Below are 23,494 nucleotides of genomic sequence, written 5' to 3' on the forward strand. Positions count from 1 at the left end.
TTTGCTCCCTCAATTTACTTCATACAAATGACACATAATTACACAAATGATGATAACAAATGTTATAAGTCTCAATTTAAAAAAGGAACATTTATTAAACTTATGGATGGGTGCACTGATATGGTTAACTGTGCAAAATGCTTTCATCAGGATCTTACAATTGATGATGCATTGCTTGCTAACATATTATAAGACATAATTCAAGTCATCACAAAATATCCTTTGTCAACACATTTAAATAATTTAAGAAAACAATAAGCCTGAAAAGTAGCTATTGAAATAAAGTGCTTGATTTGTCATTTTAGACTGCATGGTTTCAATTTTTCTATGTCTGTATTTTTCTAAAAAAAGCTGCCAGATTTGACAACCACAGAACATAAATCAGCAGAGGAAAATAACGTGGAAATAACGTGGTGTCAGATGTTTCTGTTCTAAACGGCATCAACGTCAAAAGGTATAAAAACGTATCTCTCAAAGTTTTAAAATCTCTCCTTCAGGTAGCGCAGCACTCTCATATCGCTGTGATGCGTGTGTCCCACTGAGTGAGACAGACCAGACGCACACACCAACTTCTGTTTGGTAGCTGACGAACCACCATTGAACTGGATTGATAATGATAACGTTAGCAAACGGCTCTAAACAAGTAAGGCATACACGGCATGTCTGGTACATGATAAACGTTAACACGAATTAATATTCAACTACACGTCTCTCATTATTAAAGCTCGGATATGCGATGGCAACTCCGCCCCGCTCGAAGAGAGAGGGGGAGGGAGACGCACACACCACACGCGTCCAAAACTCAAGTCAGGTGGTCGCTGAATAAAACTCCCACAAATATCTCGGAACGTCGGCATTACTTAATCATATGATTGACCAGTGTTCGTAACAGCTACCGCTAACGCATGCATACGGATAGCCTACAACTTAGCTATTTGCAGCTCCCTAAATACAATGGCAAGCATGTTTTATAGAACAGGCATTCAGGGAGGGAGACACACACACACACCACATGCGTCCAAAACTCAAGCCAGGTGGTCGCTGAATAAAACTCCCACAAATATCTCGGAACAACGTCGGCATTACTTAATCATATGATTGACCAGTGTTCGTAACAGCTACCGCTAACGCATGCATACGGATAGCCTACAACTTAGCTATTTGCAGCTCCCTAAATACAATGGCAAGCATGTTTTATAGAACAGGCATTCAGGGAGGGAGACACACACACACACACCACACGCGTCCAACACTCAGCCAGGTGGTCGCTGAATAAAACTCCCACAAATACCACGGAACAACATTGGCATTAGGCTACTTAATCATATGACCAGTGTTTGTAACAGCTACCGCATGAATATGGATAGCCTACAACAGGGATGTCAAACTGAGGGCCGGCCCGCGGGCTGCTTATTTGTGGCCCGTGAGGTCATTATTCAATCTGTATTAGAAGTGGCCCGCCGCATAGTTTATACAACGCATCCATACCTGAGCTGGCCCGACAGTATTCTCTTCAGCGCATCTGCGTTAGAGCTGGCCCAGCACGCTATTCTATTGAGCGCATGAGCGCAGCCCAGGGCAACGCAGCCCATCAAGTTGCTACATACTGTACTTCGATAACACTTCAAATCCCAAAATGCGTTGCATCGTTAATGTCGCCTTTTCTGTTCATAAACAAAACACGTATCCATGCAACCAGACAAACTATCAACGAAAATGGCGAAGAGAAAGATTGATAATCGGAGCTTTCAAGATAGGTGGGAAAACTATTATACGTTCATATTATTCAAGGACAAACCCGTTTGCTTGGTATGTGGATTCACCGTAGCTGTCACTAAAGAGTACAACATAAAACGGCACTACGAAACTAAACATGAAGACAAATACAAAGATCTGGATGCAAAGCTTAAGCTACAGAAGGTGGGAGAATTGAAAGCAAGTCTGCTTTCAAGCCAGACTACCCAAACCAAGTTACAAGTGATGATGCTGCAAAAGCGAGTTTTACTGTTGCACAGGATATCACGCAAACAGCACCGCCATTCTCAGAGGGAGAGTTTGTTAACTGTTAATAGTTACAATTACAATTTTGATAATTGTTAAATGTTATTTACAATTTTTATAGTTCACCTGCAAAAAATAGGCCAATATATTTTTTCTATTCAGATATTCAATATATTTTTTCTATTAGGCTATATTCAGAAATGCCTGCATTCTATTTTTTCTTGTGTGTATATAGTTTTAATTCAATAAAAACATCGGTTATTCAATAAATGTTGCGCTTGGCCCGCGACATACTCCCAGTTCTTAATTTTGGCCCCCTGTGAATTTGAGTTTGACACCCCTGGCCTACAAAATAGCTATTTGCAGCTCCCCCTAAATACAATGGCAAGCAGTTTTATAAACGATCATTAAGCATAAAAAAAGTAGCCTACCTATCTATCATTTGTGTTTTCCATTTGGACCCACAAACTTGCTTCCACCTTCAAAGTGTATCAAACAGTTAAAAGATGCTTTGAAGGTTTAAAGTTTACTGTTGTCTTGAAGAGCAGGCTTTCAGCACTCTGCTTGTGGGGAAGGGGCAGTCTGCACGTGAATTGCAGCGTCTCCAGCAACACAGAGCTGCCTGTGGACGCCTGTATGTAAATAATAAGGGGAAAAAACTATCGGCGAATGCAGCGGCTTATCTGCCGATGCCGATACACGTAAAAAACGCAAATATCGGCCGGCCGATATATCGGTCGATCCCTAATATATATATATATATGCTGCCTTGCGCGCGATTTGATTCAAGCTGCTAAGGCAGCCTGGAAACTACCGCCCTAATTTTTGCCTCAGATAGGGAACCAATCACAGAACGGGGGAAAGCAAGACGATGATGAGCTATGCACAGACGCATTTGATAGACATCCGTGGCACCCAATAAACGGATCTGGGCATTTTTTTCAAATACGAGAAAATGAACGTTTGGTTCCCAGACCACGTCTCATTGAGAAGTGGTGGCGCTAGCTAACATTAGCCTACATGCTGCAACACAGGTATGAAATATATTATGTTTTAGTGACCTTGTTGTTTCTATGAACATGAATTGTTGTTTATATGAAACATCAACTTAGTCGAGGCATAAAAAGCCCTGTATATCCCCATTAAGAACTTAAACCTTTCAACTAGCTAGCTAGCTGATAGCAAAGCTGGATGCTACCACCGGGTAGACACTGCAGTAAAATGGTTAGCAAACCGTCCATGCCCCGTGAATATTTAAGTTTCAAGGACGAAATCAAGAGTGTCCAAAGGGGTGAAAACTACTTTAAATCGGGTCACATTATTGACTGTTGTGTGTCGAGGGTCAGCTTGTGGGTTTTGTATGGGCCAGCATGAGGGACAAGACCTATCAAACCTACGAAGTTGTGTGGTGAGTTTTGCAGGGAGGTTGGTAATGCTAGTTAACATTAGCTAGGCTACTGTAGCCTTCATACTGTACGAGCCATATCATCAATCATTAACCTAGAAATACTTCTTCGTACATTTAATGAACATTTTGTGTAATAATTCACAGCAAGTTAATAAACTGAATATGGTGGTTCAAGAGCAGACCATGCACCGGTCCATGCATCAGGATGGCAGTCAGATACGAAGCACTGCACAATGTTGCTAACGTTAACGTTAACCGCTTTCACACACACATATAAAATACACGATGGTAAATATAACATTCAATACCAAAACACTATTATTTACACGATTACTCCTGAAATAACTGCTATTAACTATATAAAAATCATTGTTTGGAGGAAAGGGTTCGCGATTTTGCCTATATTTTTCAGTGAGGCGCGGTGGTTTATGGGATGAGTAGTTCCTTCGCTCGGAAATGAAAATATGTACACAGTCTTGTACCTTTGACTTTTTTTGGACTTTCTCTTCGTTTTTTCACTCGAAATTATATGTTGTATGCTTATGAGTTACGCCGTAGCTGATTAGCCTAAGACATGCTCTAAAACTCTTTAGATACGGATTTTTCCAAAACGTCAATGGGAGAAATGAATGGGAAATTTACTTCCGGAAACTAAGCTCTCTCGGAGGAGGGGCGGGACTGTGATCTATACGCGAGGCTGAAATTTCTTGTGTGACAGAGGAAATGACACAAATTTGACGTCACATTGTCGCGCTACCGGTCGGGAGCGGTATGTAGTACCCTTTACAAATCAAGAGTTTCATCACCAACCATGAGCTTATAAATGGTGAGTCACTGGGAACCTCCTCTAGCATCCCCTCATCCAGTGGCGCCGGCAGGCGCAATCCTGTAAGCACTGTGCGTACAATTTTTCACGGCTTTATTTGTGAAATCATTCAATATTAGCCTATAAAAAAAACTTGTGTGACAACTAGCCTATATTTATTGACTCATGTGCAATCGGAATATTGCCATTATTCCAAATAAAACCGGAATATGGTGTGCATGGAAACCATAGACTATAAAATATGAAAACGTAGCATCATGACATGATAACGATTGACCTGTGGCGGTTTTCGGGCGTGCCTTTGGATGGGTCAATTCTGGCGCTTAAAAACACAACGTTCCATTCGTTCATAATAGCCTAAATCATTCAGTCATGAAAAGAAAATAACAGCATCAGCTTAATATTTTTCAGGAGTTTAACCGTAACGTTAAAGGACGTAGGCCTACTGTTCTTAGCAGTGATGCTGACACTGACAGCAGTGAGAGTTTGTCCTCTACGGTCAGGGTATGTTGGTCTACACATGTTTAAAATGTTGAATTGTTTGCTTACCTCTGTAGGCTTATTTCAAAAAAATAAAACACTGTTTGGAAGAGGTATTCAGTTAATGCGTAGAACAGAGGTTCTCAACCTTTTTGGGGCTAAGACACGTCATGACAAGTCGGGTTGGTGCGGGTGTTAAAGTCCTTGACTGTGCGTAGGCCTATCATCTAAAAGTTTGGGACAACCAAAACAGCAGTGCAATGTATTTAGAGTGTTGTGAGCAAATCCTTATTGTTAGTAAGTTACCATAACTGTGTTTTTCTCTATCGCGACATAAACTCATTGGTTTATTTTTTCTTTTCTTTCCCTTTTTTGCGGGATGGGCAGTGAAGTTATAATGCGCATAAGGTATGTTCACCTAATTTGAGTCAGAGCCGCTTGCTCTGTAGAGGTATTTCTGCCCTTCCCAAACTGTGTTAAAATAGTGTGTTTAGCCACCAGAATTTTTAAAAATTCCCGGGAGGGAAATCTCCCTCATTCCAGAACTTTTAAAAAGTCTGAAACACCCCTATAAGCCCACGTAACCTACAGCCAGTGTTGTAACAGTTAGACGCTTCATGCGGTAGGCTATTTGATACGGGATGGTAATGACGTGATGACGTGATTAAGAGGGGCTTTCTGTTCCAGTTTATGTAAAGGTTTTTCTTAGGCTCAATAAGACCAGGCCTACATGTTAGGCTAGCCTACATTTACCAAAAGCGCAAATTTTGTAAATAAGGTCAGGTATCTTTTTTTTTTTTTGGGGGGGGGGGGGGGGGGCACGTATGGTGTGACAAGCTAGCTGGAACCTGCCTCTATCTCTGCCTCTTCTGCACGCTCATGATTCGTTCCAAATTACGATTCAGTGTAGTAGACGTTCAAGTTAGAAATTAATCCTGCCGAATTGTATGAGTGATATAATTTCTCTAACCAAGGTAAAGTTCTGATGTTCTGATGGCAGGCCAGACTGTTTGGCTCCAGGTGAGGTGTGAAAAACCAACGATCATAGAATGGGTTTTGGGGGTAAGCCATTAAAACCATCCCAGCCAAAGGTGTGAGGTTAACTCAATTATCATATATGTAGGACAAAAGGCTATCTGGATAGAAGTCAGATTATTAATTTGCATTGAGACCAGCATATAATGACTTGAGTTGGTATCTTTTAGTGGTTCACTCAGACAGGTCAAAGTAGCTCCCCCCGAAGAAGGAGCGAGAACTCCAGAGAATATGCCGAGGGCAGGCATAGTTTGAACCTTGGTGAACTTTTGTGAACCTTTCTACCATTTTACATTAGAAGAAAACCTGACTTTTGCATCAATCCAAGAGAAGAGAAAACCTTTCCTATTTTTTTCTTACAAGATGCTGCATGGAGAGGACCCAAAAAGTATTCTTGCATGTTTCATTAATAACTAATTTCTGAATGTTTTAATGCACAACAGGAATAAAAACTATGAATAGACTGCATTCTTTGTGTTATTATTTTGTGAGAACAGTGTTTCTCACAGAATTGGATTCTATTTGTGGTGGTACCCGATTTTGGAGGGGAGGGGAGGTGAAACAAAAACAACACCGACAAATATGATCAATTCATTGAAAATTAAAGTTTAGGCCATCCCGCCTGTGAGCTAAACTATTACACGTATCTTTGATGTCAACATTGTATTGATGGTGTGTAGGTCTTTTTGAGTTCCTGTCACTTTAACACTGTCTTGGTGGTGTCTAGGTCTAACTGAGTCCCTGTCACTTTTAAGACGTTTGTGATGGAGGAAGGTTAGCCATTTTAACAGTCTCACAGTTATGGGCTACTGATATATGTGGATGCAGTTCATAATGTTTTTTTTTTTATGTAATTAGTTAAAAATAATGGTTCGTACTTCTCCTGGGGACAAACCTTTTTGAGTCTTGGAAAAGACTTTTCCATTTACATCGGGAAACATTCATTGTCAGAGTCTGTTTTAAGACACTTTTGTTTTATTTATCTATTTTATTTATTTTAGTCATTTATTGAACTATAGGGCTTCAGGCATTCTGTAAATGTTTTTAAGACATCTTATTTTTAGCCATTTGCATTTTTTACTGTCTTCTGTGTATGTCTTGTATGGGCTGTGTATGCTGTACTGGCTTACTGTATGTTTTGTCTGTCCGTACTGTATGAGCCTATGCACTAAATCAAATTCCAGGCGATGTTCCATCGTACTGGCAATATAGCATTGACTTGACTTTGACATTGACTCGGTCAGACGGGTGAAGTCAAACTGTTTCAGTGGTGACAACTTTCTTTTAAAAGGGACTATAAAAAACCCCTTAGACACCTTGAATTTCCTCAGTCAGCGAAGAAAGAACAGACACTGATAAGCTTTCTTCACAATATGGTCTTTTGGAGAGCCACAGGCCTGATTTCATTTCGGACCCATCGAAAGACAACACAACAACAACACTATAAGTGTTATATATATAAGTATAAGCGATAAGTGCCATGGGATCTTTAATGACCACAGTGAGTCAGGACCTCGGTTTAACGTCTCATCCGAAGGACGGCATCTCCTACAGTGCAGTGTCCCCGTCACGGCACTGGGGCATTGGGATCGATATTTTTTTGGCCACCTACTGGCCACCCACCAACACCACTTCCAGCAGCAACCTAGTTTTCCAAGGAGGTCTCCCATCCAAGTACTAACCAGGCCCACACCTGCTTAGCTTCAGTAATTCAGCTAAGACAAGGTATCCATTGGTCTGGCTGCTGGCGACCAGTATGACATGGAAACACATAAAAAATCATATCTAGCTTTGTTGGGTGACAGACGGGGAGCGAGTGTGATTCACTGATAATAATATTAGCTGTGCTAGATAGACTTGCATGCATACTACAAGGACACTGGGACATGTCGTGTAAGGAACATGGTACTGCAAATAATCGGAAACATATAGCCTACATTGCAGAGCCACTTCAACTTTATTAATTTATGGTGAATAAATGTTGCACAGCCCTATGCTTTTCTGACGTGATGATGCTAGCACGTTAGCAGCGGTTAGCTAACTATACTTGCGTTAGTTATGCACAAGTCTCCTTTAAGTGACAATCATATTATACAAAATGCTGGCAATGCTGAGAACAATAAACATCCTTGTTTATCTTACTTACATTGAGTTAGCTGTGTGGCTTAGTCTACAGATGTGGTGATGGAGCACTGTTTTGTTATGGTTTGCTAAGGAGTAAACCCTTTGCTTAAAATGGGGGAGAGCTGGGAGGATAGAATTTAATCTAATTTAACAAATTACAGGAAGCATAATCAAGATTGAAAGCCATTATTCTGTGTATCGGTGTTGCCTTAATCCCATACATGTCGTTTGGCCGTTGCACTGCCATTGAGCACCTTACTATACATACTCAATCACAGGGTCAATACCTCTTTTTTTATAGTGTGGATAATTTTATTTGTGTGTTTTGATGTTCATGATACAATTCTATCTTTGTGAATTAAAAACAAAATGTCACTCGTGCTCTCCTGTCTGCCTTCAACAAAGTTTAGCATCATAAACTTGGAAGGAGGTAACTGATATGCAACAAGCTTATAATGCAATGTATACTTGTAATACTTAATAATTTATAGAAATTATAGGTATGACCACCATTCTGTTGTCATCTGAGGCAACAGTAGCTAGGTAGTTCCAGTTTTGAAATGTTGGTCGTTCAATAACTCGAATACACTTGGAGCAACACTACTAAGAAAGAACTACAACAACGTACATTTTAAGCATTTAATTAAATAACTATAATATACAAACAATACAACTGTTGAATGACTATATACAAACAATGAAACTATAGCTCCTCGAGAGTCCTCCGCTTCTTGGTGCCCGCATTACTGGCCGTCTGGAGCTGTGTATTTCTGGTGGATAGCCAGCACAACACAAGCAGGTAACACGACATGACGACCTCTGCCCAATCTCTCTCCTTGTAGGACCCACTCAAGAAAGTGCCGGTAGGCTGTTAGAAGAAATTGTCTGGACAAAACATTGAGCACAAAGTGAGCGATGGTCTTATAGCCTAGCGTGCCACAATAGCTAGCATAACTGCAAGCTATTTGTGCAATGAACATGCCACGTTAGCGTGTTAGCAAGATTACTCCTCGACATAGTAACAAAGAAAATAAACTTACTTTACAGAAAGACGTCCATTTGGCCCTGTAGGCTTTGGCTGCCGTTTTCAGTTGACCTTAGGTATTCTAAAGTAGGTCTCCAGGACGCCACTATCCATATGGGGTGCGAAACTCGGGTGATCAACAACACACACATGTCCGTGTCATCTTCCGATTCCGTGATTTCGTCCAGAAGAAATTGGCATCGCTGGAATTCTCGGCAGCAGACAGACTCTTGTTCTGTGTCCATTGGCGCACAGTTAGAGCACAGGCACCACCAATTCGCCCCAGCTCGAGCCATTGCGGGCTCCTCATCCGCGGCAGGCAGGTCGGCTGTTGTGGCAGCAGCTTCAGCCGCCTCCTGTTCCTCCATAGCCCTCAGCTGCTCGTCGCTATATTGTGGCTCATAAAGATAGCCACGAACATCCTTTTCTACCATATCTTCTTCAAAATTCCAGTCCTCCATATTGCATCCGTCTGCGTATTCGGTACCTTCGGCCATGTTTTCTGCAGGTCTCTGCAGCTCTCTGCCAGTGAATTCAAAAGCACTGGCACTGATCTGTGATAGGTCTGTTAGCGCATTAGGTCCAACCCCCTATGGGCGGGGTTGAAAGGGTGGGAACCAGCGCTTGTAGTCTCAACAGAAATCCACCCCTCTTACACTTCCTCCGACAATGACGCAAAATTACGATTTTTGCATCATTGTGGGAGGAAGTGTTAAGAGGTGAATACGGATTTCTCCCGTCTCAGGGGGAAATGAGAGAGTGTTGCATGACCATTCAAAAGTATGACTGGGTTTCTAACAATGCAAAGCCTAATGCAAATGGGTGGAGTGTTCCTTTAAAAGTAGACTGTTTAAAAGTTGAATGTAAAAAGTTCAGTAGTTTAATGGGTTAAATTGTTTAACAGTGGATTATTGTAGTGAGGACTTTTATTTTGAAACAGTTTTGGGCAGAGGAAACAGTTGAATAGGATGTGTAGTTTTAATTGACCCAGATTGTATGCTTAAAGCCTGAGGCTGCAGGTGGTCTGAACACCTGGCATAGGATTCTAATTGCTTAATGGCCGTATTATGATGTCACAATTGGCAGTGTTAAGTCTTTGGGGATTTTTAAAAAGTTTTCTTAAATAGTTTAAAAAGTATAAAAGTTTCAAAGTTGAAAAGACATAGCAGCTTGGTCCGTTTGAAGACCTACGTTACAAAGTTTGAACAAAGTTTCTACTGACACATTCTACTGTTCAAGAGAAATTGCGTACGGGAAAAGTTGTAAGCGGAATAATAATAAGTTGCCTAGGAAGAACAGTAGAAGAAGACTTTGGATAACAGAACAGTGCATTTTCATGCACTGTAATAACGGAAATAACGGCACAGCTTGTCAGCCTGCATTGCTGGTGAATAACCCATCGCTTTCCTCTAAATTGAAGGTAAGTTCGATAAGCCTAGTGAATTCTATGTCCATGTGTACTTATGTTAGGTAGTTTAGCCTAGGCTGCTGTGGTTAACGTTACAGCAGTGAATGGCCAAGCATGCCTTAACGACACACATTTTTGTTTTGCGTTAGCTTGCTGCACAGAAGTCTTGGTTCATGTTCAGTTTCGATGTTATTTTAGCTGGCCACGAGAGAACATGTCGTTCAATATAAATGTAAACTGTTTGTAGCCTGCAAATTGGTTCGCATTTCTATGATTATCTTAGGTTGCTAACAGGGTAGCTGCTAGGTAGCTAGCAGCAGAGATGATTGACTGTGTTCTAATGGATCTTTGCTAGCAGCTTGACTTTTTAAGCGGCAAACTTGTCACGCGCACATTAATAACTATGAAACACTTGTTAACAGGTGGTTTAAAAGATTCATAATTATGGACATTATATGGGGAATTTGGGACACTAAACGACATGTAGAATCTTCCACAGGGAATTTGGGAACTCCACCTATAACGGTACCGTTAGCAGCGTGGCAGTTCTGACTGACTAGTTTGTTGCTAACTGGCGCCCGGCGTTCGTGTTCGTTAAGTTCGTGTTGGTGTTCAGGCAACTTCGTCACATTTGGGTGGCAGCCATTTTAGCAGTAAGTTACGCTAAAGGAAGACACGGCGATTACTAATGGGAAGAGACACATAGACCTCTCCAGAATGAGTCCCGCCTCCGTAACTTCCGTATCCATCCAACTTCCGGGCGTCGAATGTCTATGGGAAATAACATGGCGCTTCGAAATATCATGCCGGTAAAACATCTGTAGGTGGTGAAGTAGAAAAAAATGGTGGGCCGATTGGCCTACACACTTCTGCCATCTAGTTTCCACTGGGTTTTTTGATTGTCAGTGCCGTTTAAGTAGTAAACGATTATTAATGCTAACCGGGAGCTAGTTCCGATGTACGCGGGCGGAGGAGGGCGTTAGATCTTTTTCTACTTTGTCACCTACAGAGTTTGACAGGTACGATCTTTCGAAACGCCATGTTATTTCCCATAGACATTTGACGACCGGAAGTTGGATGGATACGGAAGTTCCGGAGGCGGGACTTATTCTGGAGAGGTCTATTTAGGGTTAGGCGTCAAGAGGAGATAAGAAAACAAATGGACCGTGATTTGAGCATATGTGAGTTTTTTTCCCCGACAACGACGAGATGAACAAGAAGGCAACGGAGTGTTAGCAGCTACTTAAATAAAATAAAGGTCATTGAATGCTGTAAATTGGCTTCTGTTCTGTGGGCTGTGTAACATTGAGTTTGCCTTCTGATGTTAAGCTCTAACTTACTACTGCCCATACAAACACAGCTGCAATTAGTCGACAGCAATCAGTTTAGTGGACGAGTCGTTTTACTATTGATTTATTTCTGGTCTCCCGTCTCAAACGGCTCGCTGTGATGTTATTAACTGTTATTCACTCTTGAGAAGTCTAATGACTGTCTTTGGATGTTAAACAGGCTACTTAGACTTTGGCTGTCATGTTTTAAACACCGCCATGCACGCAAGTGTAAATGCGAAGCAGCGTGATTCATTATTAGGCAAAGCTAAGCGTAGGCTACGCTAGTCCAGACTCTGACTAATATAGTAATGTGGAAATTGCAATAAGTGAAGGGAAGACGGTGTCTCACGTGGACAACGCAACGGCGTGTCATTGATTTATTCATGCTCTTATGTGCCAGTAATTAACTTCACACCACACACTGGTTTCTGCTCCTTTTTGTTATATATCCATAGAGATCCTTTCCATGTTGGCCAACATTTGTGATTAGCTTACATGTTGGACCTTACATATATTACATGTCAGTGGTGAAAAAGATGTATATTTGACTTAAGTCCATAAAAGTCTCTGGCCATATGCAATGGGCAGTAACCACGGTCAGGGTCATATAAACTCAAAGCCCATAATGTGCTTGTAAGCTGTAGGCTATTACTGCAACACTTTACTGTTGTGCAAAGGAGAATGAAAACTTGAAGGTGTTTAACCCTTTTTTTCTGTCTCAAGTGCTGTAAGGAGTGAGGTGACCTTCCCTTTTAGGTCACTCTCAAGATGCATGCACATCTCTGAGTAGAGACCAGTCGACACTCAGTGAGTATTCATCACACCACACTTTAAACAGTTACTTTTGTATTTTGTCAGGCCTTAAATGTATGAATATTCTGTGTTTTCAAGATCTCGACATGCAGCAAGAGGTCATGGGAGGGATGGCTATCGCTCCAGGTAAAGAAGCAGGACAGGGCACAGCGTCAGTAGTGGCTGACTTTTAGTGGTTGGACCACAAGTAGGGGTTAGTCTGTTTAGTTTTATAGGCTGTATTGTAATATGCTATAATGTTTGAAATATATGTATTATGTCAATGCATCAATACTTACCATAAATTGAATTTAATGAAGTGTAGGTGATGTAAATGCATATGGTAGCCAACACTATAGTACACTATGGGGGAAGGGGCGGGGGTCACTCCGTGCTACACATATTTTCCTGCTTTTTTGACCTTTGCCAATCACATCCCTGATGTTACTAGGTCTAGCAGTAGGTCCAGTGGTGGATCCAGCATCAGATCCTGGCACAGTGATTGTGGCACACCTTCAGGTCCAAACATGATGGGTCACGGCACCGTGATGGTGTGAGGCACACAGTCTTCATATCACTGCCATATGTCTTTGTATAACCATATGTCACTAATAAATCAATCTTGTATCTTGTACAGTCAAGTCCAGACATGACGGGTCACGGCACAGGTCCAGACATGATGACCGATCCCGTAGTGATGCCCCCAATCCCCCATCCAGGTCCAGACATGATGACCGATCCCGTAGTGATGCCCCCAGTCCTCCAGCCAGGACCAGACATGAGGACCGATCCCGTGGTGATGCCCCCAGCCCCCCGGCTAGGTCTAGACTTGATGAAAGAGCACAGCGAAGTGATGACCGATCCCGTAGTGATTCCCCCAGCCAGGTCCAGACATGATGTTAGATCGCGGCGATGTGATGCCCGATCCCGTAGTGATGCCCCCAGTCCCCATGACAGATCACGGCATGGTGATCTCAGCAGCACCCCTATGACAGGCATGGTGAGTTAGGCTGCATTCATAATACGCTCAGTTAGGATTATTTTGCTATTCAGGTGGTGATCCTATCACCCAGGCTGCCTGTTCACATTACACAGTGCACATATGGTTTTGAACAAGAAATCATGTAATTTAGAATTCATTTGATGATAACTTTTAAAACAGATTTTTTTTTTTGGTTCAGATGCAGTGACTGAGACTGGGAGATGGGCCTTCCCATTGCCTTGGTATGGTAAGTATTGATCTATTGGTAGTGGAGAAGACCCTTTTAATTGTACCACCTTCTCTTTTCCTTCACTGTTCTCTCTGTCCACAGAAACTGCTTTTCAGTTATAGCCGTAGCTTGGTTTCTTTCTTCAACACTGCTCTACTAACACTGAAGCTGATTACGAAAACAATTGTGAGCTAGCTAACCTTTTTATTCTAATTGGAACATGGTTATAATCAATAAATGTGTTTATTTATTTCAGTGTTCCAGTTCCAGTTCGCCTGAAGGAAACACAGCCTGTCTCTTCAGTTGTCCATATCGAGAGGATTGACACCATGGAGGAATTTGAGTTACAGGAGCAACGCCTCTCTGATGCACAGACCTTTGATACCCTAGTAGGTTTTACAAGTCTCGAAGTAATGGATTCCCTAGAATAAAATAATACAGTACACTCACACACTGTTAGATTCCTCTGTGGAGTGTCAGTCAACTTTATTATGGACTTATTTCAACAGGTGCTGCAAATTTCAAGAATTGGTGGACAGGTATCTACATGAGCATGTCAGAATAGGTGACGTTTATACAGTTGTGCTCATTAGTTTACACACCCATGCTAAAGTTGACTAAAAAGAGGAATAAAAATGTAAAATTGCCCTACATACACATATCACATACCCTTCACCATACCTAGAAATTGACATGGGGTGCTTTCCATAAGATCATATTTCAATGCAAATCAAACCAGCTATTAGGCTAACTGAAATAAAACCATGTCAATCTCTAGGTATGTTTAAGGGTATGTGATGTGTGCTATTTTAATTCCAAAGGCCAAGGGAACTTTATCAGGATGCACAGTATGAAATAACTATACAAATCTGCCTGCCGCTATGGGAATTAAAGATGGGGGTTGTACACTTATGCCCCCTGTGTTTTAAGGAAGAACATTTATGTATTTACTATACATTATTCATTCATAAAGAAAATTGGGGTCCTTAAAAGTTGGATTTGTCTTATTTTTTTGCTTAAGGCATCAAGATCAATTTACAAAAGATTTTTTTTTCATTCCTCTTTTTAGTTTTTAACTTTAACATGGGTGTGTAAACTTATGAGCTTAACTGTAGACCAGCTGTGGACAAGGAGATAAGTAGAGGGATACAAGGAGGACCACCCTAGGGGACACTGATCAACTAGTGTAAAGGATTTATTGCATTTGTAATGTTATTCCTACATATATCCTTCACATTCATTTATTGAAATGTATTTTTCTTTAGGCTCTTCACCAACAGCTTCATGGCCAAATTTAATTTGAAGGAAAAGGGGAAACGTCCTTTAGAGGGAACAAATCTTTATAGAGCAATACAAGGTAAGCCCAAGTTTCATGTGGGCCCGTCTTTATTTAAAAAACAATGCATAGTATGTAGCATAGTATGATCACATCCTATAACTCCCATTCAAAATGCCATTAGACCTGAAAATGACAATACGTAATGTCTTAAGTGGCGCTTCCATCCTAATTGTGCTTTTAAACAAAAGTTTGACCCGAGAACATTCACAAAAAGACCGCATTTTGGCGTGAGTTACGATTTAAAGGATCTAAGCTTTCTCAAGAAGTACAGTCTGCTTAGTCCCTTCTTGTAGACAGATAGTGTTACAGTTAATAGTTGCTTAGATGGTTTTGTATTAATCCAGTATTGGTAGTGGATGCACAGGAAACATATTTTTGCTTACAAATTTGGGGACTTGGGTGTATAACTGCAGATTGCCTTTGCATAATCATTTGTCTTTTTCTGCTTGTGCAGAAGGGCTCATGAAATTCGATCCCACAGCCACCGAGGAGAACATCAAAGCGAACGAGCACCTTAAGCATGCGCCGCAGACGTGGAGGTGGAGGATTTACAACGCCCTGATAAGCCAGCCCCCTCACTCCATGCACAGAGACAGTCCTAAATGACGGAGACAGTCCTAAATGATATCGACCTCCACCTCAACAGTGTTGTGGCGACAGAAGCGTTGACATTTAGTCAAGATTTGTTTATAACACTGGACTACATGAGTCACTGGATGGCTCACATATATATACACACACACTCACTCACACAGGATTTTTGAAAGAGTTAAATTAAAAGAGTTCAATTCAAATAAAATCTTATTATTCATTCATAATTCTGCTTAAACTGTATTATGCTTGATATGTCTTCTGATGCCATTCAGGCCCATTTGTTTTTGAATAAAGATGTAATGATTTATTTGTTTGTGTATGTGTATATCTTTAGTCTCATGTTTCCAGAGGGTGGAGGACATGTTTTCTGCGCCAGTTAATTTTCTTTTAGCTTTGGCTCAGCAGCTAGTTTGAATTGGAATCCATTACACCTTTGTATGCTTCTCTTATATTTGTTGAGACAATCAAATGGAGTTTTTGGAAAATGATCTAGTCCCATTTCAGAAGGTGGCATACTGTTACAGATAATTGTCCAAAAACTCCATTTGATTGTCTCAGCATTAGGTGTTAATTGGAGATTCACACAAAGGTGTAATCCATTCCCTGTTCAAGCTAGCTGCTGAGCTAAACAAAGCTACAGGAAGATTAACTGGTACAGAAAACATGTCCCCCACCCTCTTGAAAGTTACAGAAGTAGTATAAAACAATGTCTAAAATGAGTCTAAATTTGATGTTGAAAAGACATTTAAAACGACCACATTTGGACTATAAATAGCCCTTATATGGAGGTCCCATGGACGTGAACATTAGACGTGCAGTAGACGTCAAAAAAAGACGTCACCTGGCATTACAAAACAACCCCTTCAGTGGACCAAAATTGGACGTCCAAAAATGACATAGAAAAGACGTCACTCTGATGTCACATTGCACAGTGCCTTTTCAACTCACATCACTATAAAACAGGGTTGTGCACAATTCGAATTGCAATTCTGCTTCCTGTTTGATACCTCAATTGAAATGCAAGTGAAATTCAAGAATTGAATTGGAATTTAAGAGCCAGTTTCAATTCAATTCTAGAATTTTGCTCAAGTCTGCTATAAAATCCCATAAAACGAGACAAAAATCAGCTCCTCCCGACGCATTTCTATGGAGCCATAAGTTGAAGCTGTCGGAGCATGGAGGTATATAACTGGAGAGAGTGACTAAGTAACGCCCTCCATACAAATGTATGGTGGAGGCTAGGCTAGTAAATCCGGCCAATTCATAGTCAACGCCATCTTGAACACTGGGGTTCGGATCCAGCGCCAGTCGGCTCTGACCATGCGCCAAGTTCCAAAGCTGGAAATGACGCATGGACCAACGTCGATTTTTATTGGATATAGAGTCGTCCTCCAGTAAGAGGGTGGCGATAATGCACATACATTGCTTGCCACGTAACAAGAAGAAGAAAAAGTTGCTCGGGAACGCGCGTGGAGTCCGAGTGGAGTCGCCCTGAAGCGCAACTTAATTTAATTGGATAACAGCGGCTCTAACTAAGAGCGGTCTGCCTGCCGTCCTGCTGCTGCAAATATGCATTCGAACATCTCAAAATGCTCTAAACGTATTCTAGCGTTGGCCCATGACCAAATCAAGCCAATTATAGCCAGTAGCCACAATAATGACTGGAGCCAGAGCCCTCAATAGCCACCCTGTTTCGAAAATGGAAGATAACGCACAGAACGGCCAGCCTGAGCGGACAATTACGTCCCCAACTCATCTAAAATGTGGTGTCTGGAAATACTTTGGGTTGTACACCGCAGATGGTAAAGTAACCATTAAAGAGAATGTAGTCTGCGGACTCAGCAAAAAACAGTTTACTTACGCATCCACGACATCCAATCTTCGCGCTCACCTGTTGAGTTACCATCCAAATGAGGCATCGGAGTCAGAGGCACAGTAGACGGCCAGAGCATCGCCAGGCGTCCAACATCGTATGATTGCATGCTTTCCGTAAATCCTAAATTATGTCCGGGGTCTGCTATTTACTTAGGCTGCGCAAAGCACAGGTATTTATTTGGGGTAGGCTTATTCGAGGCAGACCTTTATTTCTGACATTGTGCGTTTTATTATGAGACTTGCATTTTGTTTGGAGCGGCATATAGGCTATCAAAAGCAGACGATTTTCAGTTTTGGTATGGGATTTAATTTACTTTTGGACTTTTATTATATTAAATGTTGAGACTGATGGGCACTTAAATCTAGGGGGTATTTGATGATAACTGTAAAGTTTCGTGTAGTTGAAAAAGTGTTGGAATTTACAGCTGTTTATTGCGAGACAAAGCAGTCCCTTTCACTCATTCATTGAACGTGCGCTGTGCTCTAATGGAAACCTTATTGCGTAGCGAAGTAGCCTAAATTGAGTTATTTTTTAATTATGCATGGTTTACTTTTTATTAAATTCGTAGGCTGGAATGCCTCGCGGCAATAATTGTGTTTAAATGTAGTAGCCTACTGCTTCAGCCTCTGGCAAGCTCAAAAGGGGGCGGCTATGGGTTGAGAACAACGTGTTGGAGACCCATGGTGTAACGAGACAAGGGCTTTATGCTGCTGTTGTGTAATTTATTGTCTTTAATCATGTTTAGGCTATTTTTGTTCAGGACAAACAACAACGAAACAAGATCAATACAATTTTCTTTATTTGTCATATGATGCATAAATAACCATAATATACACGTCTTCTCATAGGCTCCTCAAAAAATACGCATTGAATAACGTTTGGCTGTAGCCGCCGGATAGGTACCTGCCCACCAACATGTACGCGCATGAGAGCTTGTGCCCAACACGGACTTTCGTGCACGGAGCTGGTTCCAAATGCTCCATGCGTCGCCATACTTGAAAATGGCGTATGCTAACATGCCGAAGCTAATCTGCACGCTCTTGACCCCCTGTGTCGGAGTGTGTCTGCCTGCGTGGAGCTACTGCCATTGGCTCATCTGCGTTCGATGGGCGGGGCTTGCGATCGGTCATTTGAGGTTGAAGGAGATGGTACCCAGGAACTTGAAACTGTTTACCCACTCTACAGCTTGGTCAGTGATGATCAGATGTTAAAGCCAGAGGCGGAGGCTATATACAAGTCGTTTGTGTTCGACCGACAGTTAACTTTCGAAGGCGATGATGATGATGAAGAAAGCTCAGAATTTGACAATGACACTGTGATAGAGAAGTTTGTTGAACATTTCGTGCCTAAGAGGAACGTCAAACATGAGAAGCATGTTTTCACAGGCGAGTGCAGAAGCCCGGGGAGTCTGTTGAAGCCTTTCTCAGAAGTTTGTATGAGCTAGCACAGTACTGCGAATTCGGGAGAAGCAAAGATAATCATTTTAGGGACAGGATTGCGATTGGCATTTCAGACACAGAGATTTTCCAAAAGCTTCATTAAGACCCAGAACTGTCGCTTGAGAAAGCTATAGACCTCTGAAGTTCACCTACAAAAATGCTGCCATCTTTGACATCCGGTATCCGTTTTGGTTCTTTTTTGTAGGCGAACTTCAGAGGTCTATTTAGATACCTCGCAAAAGTAAACAGATAAAACAACAGAGCGTGAGTTTGCATGCGGAATGTGCAGTGGATGCTGTGAAACAAGGGAGATGCTAGTTCCATGGGAAAAAAAACACAAACGATAGGTAGTGGCAGAGAAAGGACGAATCTGGGGAGTCTAAGGATGCCTGTTCATATTGCAATGGCCAGCATGGGACGACATATCTCTGCCCAGCTAAGAACAAGAGATGTAGAATGTGCAAAAAGTTAGGACATTTCGAGGCAGCATGCCAAATGTGCTGAAAGAAGTGGCTATTATGTTCAGCAGTATGGCGAGCAGTGAAGATGCATTTTTCCTTGGCGCTGTAATGGAGGCTACACCCGATGTCATTGAGTAGCCTGATTCAGAAAACGAGTGGCTTGTGGAGTTACCTGTAAATGGCAGTGTTGTGGAATTTAAAATAGACACTGGTGCAGACATTAAGGCTTTTTTACAGTCGCCATTCCCGACCTGTTGCACACAACATGAGGTTGTGCACCACTATTTTTTCAACGGCGCGTGATAAAGCAGAAACAGGAAGACATGGATGAGTTCGAGGGCAATTTCCGAGCAAGTTCCACCTTGATGCTTGATCCGAGGAAGTAGGTCATCGAATTGGTGTGCAGACATTCTGAAGTACTCAAAGTGCTTCTCTTCATCTGTCATCCTCATTTGTTTCACGATTGAACTCACTATATTTATGTCTGGCGTTATTCACTTTACTGTCATGTCACAGACTGCATTCAATAGCTTAGCACAGTGGCCACGATTGGTCATTTGTCACCAGCCCGGGCGGCGATGCATATGTAGCAGGCAGACCTTGTCTGCTTGCTTGCTCCTTCCTCCTGGTCTCCTGGCCCCTCTGCTAATGAGTGGGTGGGGCCAATCATTCAATTAGGCCCACCATGTGCTACTTTAGGAGCTCTACAGCAAGAGGCTCGGTAGGTTCCACTGTTTGTCCCTTGGCTGAGCACTGGGGTCTACTGACCATCAGGTATGTTGCTGCCCTAATGTTGTAGACTAAAATGTGCTTGGTTTAGCTGAACTCCATTTCGCTGTAGCCCTAGATGGATGGATATGCGATCCTCATCTGCTGTCAGTGGGAAAATTGGCATAGAGAAGAATATGGGTATGTATAGCTCTAAAATAAATGGATGTTTGGGCAAATGGTGTCGTCTCGTCTCCCTTTACTTTTATCTTAGTTATCAAGTGTCTGTCTATCCATAGAGTCTGGGAGCAACAACTTTCAATTGTTTGTTAATTTGGCAGGCAGGGTTCTCGCTGGCAGGAGGCTAGTCAGTCACTTAGTGGGGGTGCAGTAAAGATGCACATTTTGGTGTGAATTATCAGAATGTTTGCTGTGGTCTGCGGTGTTACTATTTGAGCTTTCTTGCTGTGCGTGCGCTCTAGGGCACATTATCAGTAGTCTGCCTCCCCCAGGTAAGCCCCTGCCTTGCTCATCCTGCTCCCCAGGTAAGCCCCTGCCTTGCTCATTCCACTCCATCATGCCTCCCCTATGGAACCTGTTAGTTGTGATCAATTTTAAAATAAAAGAGCAACAAGACAACATAATAAATATGTTTGTACTTTCCTAACTCAGATTAGTCTTGTCTTTTTGCAGCTATCCCCCCTTTTCCCTGGCTTCAGTTCAATAAACTTGGTCATGTTTTCCCTGGAATTCACGTCTCTGCCTCGTGTATACGAACCTGTGTGCAATTGTGTGTTCTCTTAACTCATTCCCTGGGTGCTAGGCCCAGGGTGGCGTAGTCTGGCTACAGTGATTGGCTGTTAGTGCCGCTGTCCCTCTTCCAAAAACCTCGCCCTGCTACACATAGGCAAGTTCCTGGCTACAAGTCAGTTCAAGGGACCGTGATACAAGTGCCATTTTGGCAAGTTGGAAATCCAGTACTTTGGCCACATCATCAGTGGAGAGGGCCTGAAACCGTACCCCAGTAAAGTGAAGGCGATTACCGACACGAAATCTCCATGAAATTGCATTCAATCACTGACCTGCTGAAGAGAGAGAGAATGACTGGGTTTGGAGTGAGGTGCAAGACCAAGACCATTTGTGAAGGTCAAGGCCATGATGTTAGTGTCAGCCCCTGCTTTCGCTTATTATGAGGCCAACAGGAAAACTGTTATTAGCACTAATGCAAACGGCTATGGCTCAAGTGTGGTGTTACTGCAGGAGCACAACGTTGAACTTAACCCTCTAAGCGCCAAAGTCGCAAAATAGTGACAAACAATGTCACTGATTTAAAAAAGACGATAGATCCAAATACGGTGATAAATCTCATTTCTCCGCCACAGTTGGCAGACATCCAGAGCTTCAATTCAAGCCCAAATTTGATGGACAAAGTTTTCATGAAGTACTTAGATTACATGCGAGAAACACACAAAGAAGACATGCATTTATTTGTAATGACGCGGAAGTGATGCAGGCCATAGTTATGCACTAATTGAAGTAGAAATACACCAAATGTAAAAAAAAAAAGTGTGTGTTGAAGTCTTGGGTCTATCCTTCTGATTCTGAAGGAGAATATCTGCCTTTTGGAGATTATGATCAATCGTCTATTGACAATGATAGTCACGGTGCGTCTTTGTGTGTACAACAGTGTCCTATGCTTATTTTGACCCTCTGCCCAACATAGCTGGAGGTGCCAGTGATAGTGTCCGTAATGGACGTGGTACAGACAGCAGGGGTAGTAAAAATAGGGCTCTGAACTATAAAGTCATCCGTGGTATGAACTTATTTGACCAAGCTACTTTATTGAGGTTATAGTAATAGTTTACTATTGCTGGTTTACGTTTTACTGTTTTCCTGTTCATTTGTTATGTGGGTAACATGCACGTGCAGAGGGGGGGGCTCTATGGGTGCCTCAGCCCCTGTCCCTTTGCCTAGGAATGTCCAAAGGGCCCTTTTGAGTGGCCATTTAAATGATCAATTACTTATTATATTACTTAATTAACGTTAATTAACGTAAATTAACGTTTGAATCAATTATTCGAGAATACATTTTTTTTAAAGTAATATAGAAGTAAAGGTGGTAGCCTCGTCTACCTGCGCTGCTGCCTGTAGGTGACGTCATAGGCTATCAACGTGACATTTCAATTTTGCCAGCTTGCAAGATGAGTGCATCATATTGTTGTTTTAAAGGTTGTATCGGCGATTGCCCAAAACATAAATGATCACATTCATCTAATCTCTCCTAATGATCCGCTAGCTGCCCGCCCCATGAGCAGGCCGTCAAAAAAATGCATCTCTGTAGGCAGCTTAGGCCCTGACATCTGCACACAAAAACATTTGCTACCAACAAGTGTTGCCAACCACTCAAAGGCAAAATAAAGTGTTCCAACCAATGACCGACGACATGCGCATTCAGGAGAGTTTCAATTGCAAGGGAGGGAGGGGGAGGGAGTAGCGAGCTAGCTCTGTTTTGTTTGAACGTCAACAGAAGTGACATTACCCAGCCATCTCTGATACAACCTTTAAGAGACGGTGAAAAGCAGGGTAAGATCACTACAGACAGTCTGTTTCCAAAACCATTTAGCTGCTGTGGAAAAACTAGATGTACCGCATAGCGGTACAAAATATGACCGCCGTTCAGTCCTGTACATCCGTTCCGCGAAAATAAATCACACTTCAATTTGTCTCCATATTTTACTCCATCCCCCACTCTTGAAACTTTTGTGTGTGCTTGTTTGGCATGCCTGAGTGTGTGTGTGCGGCTGCACAGAAAGTAGCCTACTGGTGCTGAAAAGGTGAATAGATTGTAGAATAGCCAAAGAAGATGTAGCATTGTTATAAAACCTTTAAAATCTCTAAACAATCACAAGTAGGGCAGTTCATCACAGTTCATCCATTGCAACTGGATTGATGAAAGGTCACTTACACCTGTAGGCTACATTTTAGGCCTATTTGGGAAAAGCAAAAGGTATCAGCATAATGTTATTTATAAACAAAAACAACTCTTTCAGTTCCATGCCGTTTTCAACAGCTATCAAAAACAAAGGTCATTTTTAGATGGATGGATTTTTTGTGAATGTTTCTTCTTCTAAGATTTTAGTCATCTTTATTGTCAATGCACAAATTAAGTAACAGTAGTCTGAAACGTTATTGTTAATGCACAAATTAAGTAACAGTAGTCTGAAACGAAATGCTGTTTTTCATCTAACCAGTGGTGCAAATAACGGACATGTCCAAATGGGCCTTGATGAAATGCGTCTCTAGACTGTTCATACACATTTTAACGGGCCAAAGTTGAAGAGCTGCTGTCCGTTATTGTTCGTGCAAATATAGGCCGATTCATGTTCCCTTGCATTGTGTAACTGAGGTCCAGGGTTAGTCTGGCTTTCACCAGACCA

Source organism: Alosa sapidissima, chromosome 4 (genome assembly GCF_018492685.1).
Source record: "Alosa sapidissima isolate fAloSap1 chromosome 4, fAloSap1.pri, whole genome shotgun sequence".
In the NCBI taxonomy this organism is placed as follows: domain Eukaryota; kingdom Metazoa; phylum Chordata; class Actinopteri; order Clupeiformes; family Clupeidae; genus Alosa; species Alosa sapidissima.